The following is a 6,972-nucleotide window of genomic DNA, read 5'->3' on the forward strand; positions in this document are numbered from 1 at the left end:
ACAAAAATATTTTTAGAGTCTGCAATGGAGATTCCAATGTTTACTCCGTTTTGAATTTCTTGATTTGGTATTTTAAATTTTTCGGACGACTTCGGATCTTGCTGGCAAAATTGTGAAACTATTTTGAAGTGTATGATGTATTGGGATTTTTATTGAGATTGATCAATATTATTAGGTCTCAGTATGAGCCAATCACTCTCCTGATTTAAGTCTATTTGACAATTATATTTCTTCATAAAATCTGTACCTATTATTCCATCGCATGGAATCGGAAAGTCTGCATCTACTATATGAAAGTCATGAGGGATGGCATAGCATGTTGATAGGAGTTCTATCATTGCCGATCCTTTGGAATTGGTTGTTCCCTTACCTATACCGGACAATTGAGTAATATTATTATAATTGACGTTATCAAACGAGTCCGTATCTTCCTTTATTAAAGACACATCTGCACCTGTATCAACCAGCAATGTTTAGAACTTATGTGTCGGTTCATTTTTTAGTGTAACATATAGATTGAAATTAAGATTTATTGCGTGAACCGTTTGTTCCACAATTTTCTTTATCCCAAGGGTTTGCACCAGTCGGACTTGGCTATAATTGCTGTTATTTCGTTGGTAGCCATTCTGGTAGTTTCGACTACCACGATGGTTATCTCCACCGCGATAGTTATTTCCACCGCGATAGTTATTTCCACCGCGATAGTTATTTCCACCACGATAGCTATTTCCAACGCGATAGTTATTATTGCCTCTGGCTCTATGATTATTACTGAAACGTCTGTCTATTTGCTGGTTTTTATAATACAAAATTGTATCTGTTCGTCCAGTTGCATCGGTACAGCTATTGACAAACTTGGAGACAGCCTCATTCATATTGTTGAATTGGCCGGTCTCCATTACCAGCTTTACAGCATGTTGCGTACTGTATTTAGCGGCTATCTCCAATGAAAGTCCATCGTTTATGTATGCACTCTCTAGAGACTTTGTCAGTTTTTCTACCTCTTGGGTTTACTGATTAGCCGTCTTGCTCTTCTGTTCTTTTACAGTGGCAGAAAGTTTGTCAACAATTTCAGCAATTGAGTTCTCACTGCTAATTAAATTGCGTGCGTTGCCTTTGAGCTTTGTTTTTATTAATTGGACTGCCGTTGACTCGTGTGTCTCTTTAATTGAGTCCACCAACTGCAACGCGTCCAAGAAGCTTCTCAAATTTTCGGCTTTGCCATCAAACTCCGGTATTAGAGATGACGCCGCTTTTAAGAATTGTATCTGTGTCTGCGACATTTTTCTCAATTGCGGGCTGTTTTCTACTTGTATTGTATCTAAGCTATCAGCCACTTCGCTTCTTGCGGGGCTGTTATTTGGAGTAAGTCCGCTTTTGGAATCTTCTTCCGAAACTATGCTTACGTACGCCGTATTTGGCGATTTTGGTGTGGGGCTTATTGATCTTACTTCCTCCTCAGTGTATATCCAAGCAATGCCTTTCTTTTACAGCGTTCAGCTGTTCTCTTAGGCGTTTTACAACGTCCGAAGCCTGAGTCCAATTGAGATCCGTGAGTCTAGATTTGTTTTCTAGAAATATCTCTCGGATCTCATTATATAATTGCACCAATTTAATGGTGTGTCTATACAACGTACCTATCTGTGTTGGTCTATTTTGAGTGAAGCTTTTGTACGATTTTTCGAACTCGGCTCTCAGCTCACCCACTCTCTTGCATATAACATTCCAATCCATGTGTTATGGAAAGTTCGGATGCTCCGCAAGGGGGTTTTTTATACTCTGTACATGAAATGTACAGTATATATATTCATGATCAGCATGACGAGACGAGTCGATCTAGCCCTGTCTGTCTGTCTGTCCGTCTGTCAGTCTGTCCGTCTGTCCGTCCGTATGAACACCTGGATCTCAGAGACTATAAGAGATAGAGACACCAAATTTTGCACAAAGATGCGTTTTGTGTGTATTCTATACGAGTTGTCTAGAGAGCTTCTTGAATAGATATGATTTTGGCCTAGAATACACTGCAGTGATCCGGGATCCTGAAGTCTTTTCTGATGCCGAGTTCTTCGCAGAAGACACCTCCGCCTACGCGGTTGTCCAGCTTGGAACCGTCTGTATATATTTTTATTGAATTTTCGGGGACTGGAGGGCCAACGTTCCATTCATCAGATATTTGGCTGAACTGCTGAAGGTTAAAGGTACCCAATTCATTGATGGGGGTGAAGAGGAGGAATTTTATATTTCCTAGTGAATAGCACTAGCTCTGTTTTGCTGGGGAAAGATGAGAGACTTATGGGTCTATAATTTTTGGGGTGGTGTGCGAAGCTTTACCCGCTTTGGGTATGAAGATCACTCTTGATCTGAGCCAAGCTTCTGGGATTCTCCTCGTAAGGAGGATTTTCTGAAACATATCTGCCAGCCATCTGATGGCAGTATTCCTTGCGTGGAGTAGCTGTGCCGGAATGATGTTGTCGGGCCCTGCCGATTTATAGGGCTTGAAGCTTTTTATTGCCCACCTGATATTATTCCCTGATAATAGATCAGGCAGCTTGAGAACTGGACCCGCGCTTGGCGTGTTGTTTGTCAGTCTAGTGCTTGTGGAGCTTGGAATGTGGTTACCTAAGCAGCTCGAGAGACTCCTCCCTTGAGGTCGTCAAGGTTTTGTCTGGCTTCCAGGTATCCTAACGTGGGGGAAGTTTTATAGAGAACTTTTCTTAACCTTGCGGCATCAGAGGTGTTCTCGATGTCGGAGCAAAAGTTTTGCCAACATGATCGTTTCGCCTGTCTGGGTATTTTCTTGTACCCTGACACGCTGTGCTTGTATGCACACCAGTTTTCACCCCCTTGGGATCTGGCTGCATTGAACAGTTTCCTGGCTTTTTTCCTTGACTCGCTGACTTGTGGAGTCCACCAGGTAGGTTTAAGTTTGCCACTTGGTTTCCCAATGGGGAACGATTTTCGCAGCGCGGTTTCACATGCTGCCGTGAACTTTGTTTGGTCACTTCGTACTTTAAGAGAATTAAATTCAATTAGATATTAAGAATGTTTTGAAGTTTAGATTTAAGTAAAAAATGAATTGTTTGCACTGAAATATTCCCAGCCTTCAATTATTATTCAGAACACACTTCCAGTTTTGTTTGTTACTTTTATTCGATTAAATTCATATATAAAATGTTCTTAGCCTAAAGCTGCATTGCTGCTTCAGCAGAAGGCAGCGGCAGAGCAGCCTTATGTATATATGCTTATATATAACGTAAGAGAGTGGTATGCATATATGTCTCATGAGCGGTCAAGGCATGAGAATGCTGACGCGGCTAATTGTGCCAGCTACTTTCAAGTCATTGCACTTGAAAGTGTCGCTGTTTAAATTGTGTTTATGCAGCAACAAAGTGTTGCTGTTATATATATTTGACGGGCACTGGATACAGTGCGCTCTCGACATATGCGCATGCTACATCTCCCTCCTTTTGAAAAATGACGTAACATAGTGTAGTTATTTTTACTTAAAATTATACATTACGTACTAATAAGTATAATTTGGAAAATACATTTTTTTTTTGTAAATATATATATATTTATTATAATTATTATTATTATTTTTTTTATATATATTTATTGATATTTATATATTATTGTGCTTGTGTATGGCCATACTTCAAGTTACGAATTAAAAATCTTTAACCTATCCTTATGTACTGTTTCTTTTTTGTCTTTATTATTTGATATTGTCATGTTATTATTTTCTTCTACTTTTTCTACCTTATATGGTCCTTTATATTTAAAATCTATCTTGTGACCTGTTTCATTTGTCAATAGAACCTGGTCTCCTATTTTCAACTTCAGATCTAAACTATTCTTGTCATAACTAATTTTCTGTTTATGTTTATTTGACTCTAGCATTAATCTTGCTCTTTTCAAAGCTTGTTCTATTCTGAACGTATATTCCTTAGCATAATCTTCTATATTGTAAAGTGGTTCTATTCTATCTATGCTATTGAAATACTCTGGTAAATTTGAGGTTCTACCAAAAACTAGCTCATACGGACAATAATCATGTGCCATTGAGGGTGTAGTATTAAAAGAATATACGAAGTACTGTAACCACACATCCCAATCTGATTTGTCAACTGAGATGTATGACCTGATGAACTCATTAAATGTTCTGTGGCTTCGCTCCACGGTTCCTACAGTCTGGTGATGATGTGCAGTAGATGTTATGTTTTTAATATTTAGATTTTTACATAAATCTTCAATTATTGAATTTTTATACTCTGTTCCCATGTCCGTAATGAACGTTTTCATTGGACCGTACTTCAGAATAAAATTTTCAAATATAGCCTTGGCTACTGGCTTTGCACTTTTGTTCTCTATTGGTATGGCTACAAGGTATTTTGTTAAATCGCAGATTAAAGTTACTGCGTATTCATTTCCTTTTTCGGACCTAGGTAGTGGACCGATCGTATCCGCAATTACCCTATCGAAAGCCTTTATCGTATCTTATCGTATCTGTTATTATTAATGGAGCTCTGGTATGTTTAGTCGTTTTCGACTTTTGGCATTTTTTATTATACATTTTTTTATATAATTTGTAATGTCTCTTGTTATATTTTTCCAGTAATAATGCCTTTTTATTTTTGCCATTGTTCTGGCTATACCCGTATGGCCTCCTTGTATTGGATCGTCATGGAATGTAAACAGTATTGCTTCTTTATATTTTTCTTTATTTATTTGGGTCACCGGCTTGAGTGATTTAATGATTTCAATATTTTATTGCCCATTTCTTTAAAAGATTCTATTGAAGTTGTTTCAAAGATCTTTTCGCTCGGTGCCACTTTGAATCGGCTGATATTAAGCACACCGGCTTGCCTTTCAAGCCTTTGGAAGAACTGACCTAAGTCGAGAATTCCATTGGAGTACATATCGCTAACATCAATTCTTGCTATGACTTTTTTCCATGCTTTAGTAAACATGTTGAATCTGTCGTACGCAAGGTCACTACTTTTCGTACCTCGTCATTTATAATGACTTCGTATACGTTGGGCCCTGAAGCTTTATTTTTAGTTTGCTTATGCAAATCTACTTTATCTTTCTCTGCGCAGAGATTTTTCTGTTTACTTTGATTTCTTGTAGTGACTTTTAATATTTTGTTTCCTTTATGTATATCTTATAAGTCTGTTATAGTTATTCTCGACAACGCATCTGCTATATGGTTGTCTTTCCCCTTGAGGTATTCAACTGTGAAATCAAACTCCTCTAAATCAAGTCTCATGCGCGTCAGTTTTGAGCTCGGGTTCGTCATTGAAAACAAGTAAGTTAAGGGCCTATGATCGGTTTTGACTGTAAAGTGTCTGCCATAAATATATGGTAGAAAATGGTTTATTGCCCAATGGATGGCTGCCAGTTCTTGCTCCGTTGTATTTTTGCTAAAATCTGGGTACTGCAATAACGTAGGCTTCATCAACTGGACTTTCAAATATTCGAATGCTTTTTGACATTCATCTGTCCACTCAAACTTAACATTCTTTCTACATAATCTTGTTATGTGCCGCGAATAATCGGCGACATTTTTTATAAAACGTCTATAATAATTGCAGAATGCAACGAATCTTCTAGCGCTATCAGCGTCCGTTGGGACTGGGTACCTTTCTATGACATCATATTTCTTGCTGTCTGGCAAAATACTTATGGCCCAAAAAGGTTACCTAATGCCTGAAGAATGAGCACTTTTCGGGGTGCAATTTAAGGTTGTGTTTTCTACACAAATCAAAAACGCTTGTAAGATTCTTAATCATATGTTTTTCTGAACACCCGATGACAATCAGGTCATCCATATATAAGAATGCTTGAGTGGGTTCTATACCCGAAAATGCGATTGTCATCATTCTTTGAAAGGAATTTGGTGCTATCTTTAAACCATATGGTAATCGCGTGAAACGATAGGAGCCATTGCTCGTAGAAAAAGACGTTATGTTTCTGGAGTTTTCATCGAGCTCTATCTGATGAAATCCTGACATCAGATCCAAACATGAAAAGTACTTAGCTCTACCCAATTGATCGAGAATATCATCAATTCTGGGCAAGGGAAATTTGTCGGACAAGATTTTTTATTGATCTGGCGATAGTCAATCACCAAACGCCATCTTTTACTATCAGAACCCACTTCTTTGGAACTATCAATAATGGGCTATTATATTCTGAGTCTGACGGTTCTACTATTTTGTCTCTTATTAGCTTCTCGACTTGCTTTTCTACCTCTTCTTTTTGGCTATGTGGAATTCTATAGTTCTTAATATAAACTGGTTCATCATCTTTCATTCTTATCTTTTGTTTGTAGAAATTATTGGTTGATATCGATTCGGTTTCTATTCCGAATACGTCAATGTACTTGGTGCATAGCTCCGTAAGAGCGTGTTCAAACTGTGATGGGAAATTTTTACTTAGTTTGTCCAAGACCTCAATGTGACTGCTGTTCATATTTGTTTCGATTATTTCATAATCACTCAACGGTTCAAAATTTACTTCGTTTAACTGAATGATTGCATTTTTATCTGTGGTATTCAAAATTCGGACAAAAATATTTTTAGAGTCTGCAATGGAGTTTCCAATGTTTACTCCGTTTTGAATTTCTTGATTTGGTATTTTAAATTTTTCGGACGACTTCGGATCTTGCTGGCAAAATTGTGAAACTATTTTGAAGTGTATGATGTATTGGGATTTTTATTGAGATTGATCAATATTATTAGGTCTCAGTATGAGCCAATCACTCTCCTGATTTAAGTCTATTTGACAATTATATTTCTTCATAAAATCTGTACCTATTATTCCATCGCATGGAATCGGAAAGTCTGCATCTACTATATGAAAGTCATGAGGGATGGCATAGCATGTTGATAGGAGTTCTATCATTGCCGATCCTTTGGAATTGGTTGTTCCCTTACCTATACCGGACAATTGAGTAATATTATTATAATT

The sequence above is a fragment of the Scaptodrosophila lebanonensis genome, unplaced genomic scaffold (genome assembly GCF_003285725.1).
Source record: "Scaptodrosophila lebanonensis strain 11010-0011.00,11010-0021.00 unplaced genomic scaffold, SlebRS2 tig00000209-arrow-arrow-pilon, whole genome shotgun sequence".
NCBI lineage: Eukaryota > Metazoa > Arthropoda > Insecta > Diptera > Drosophilidae > Scaptodrosophila > Scaptodrosophila lebanonensis.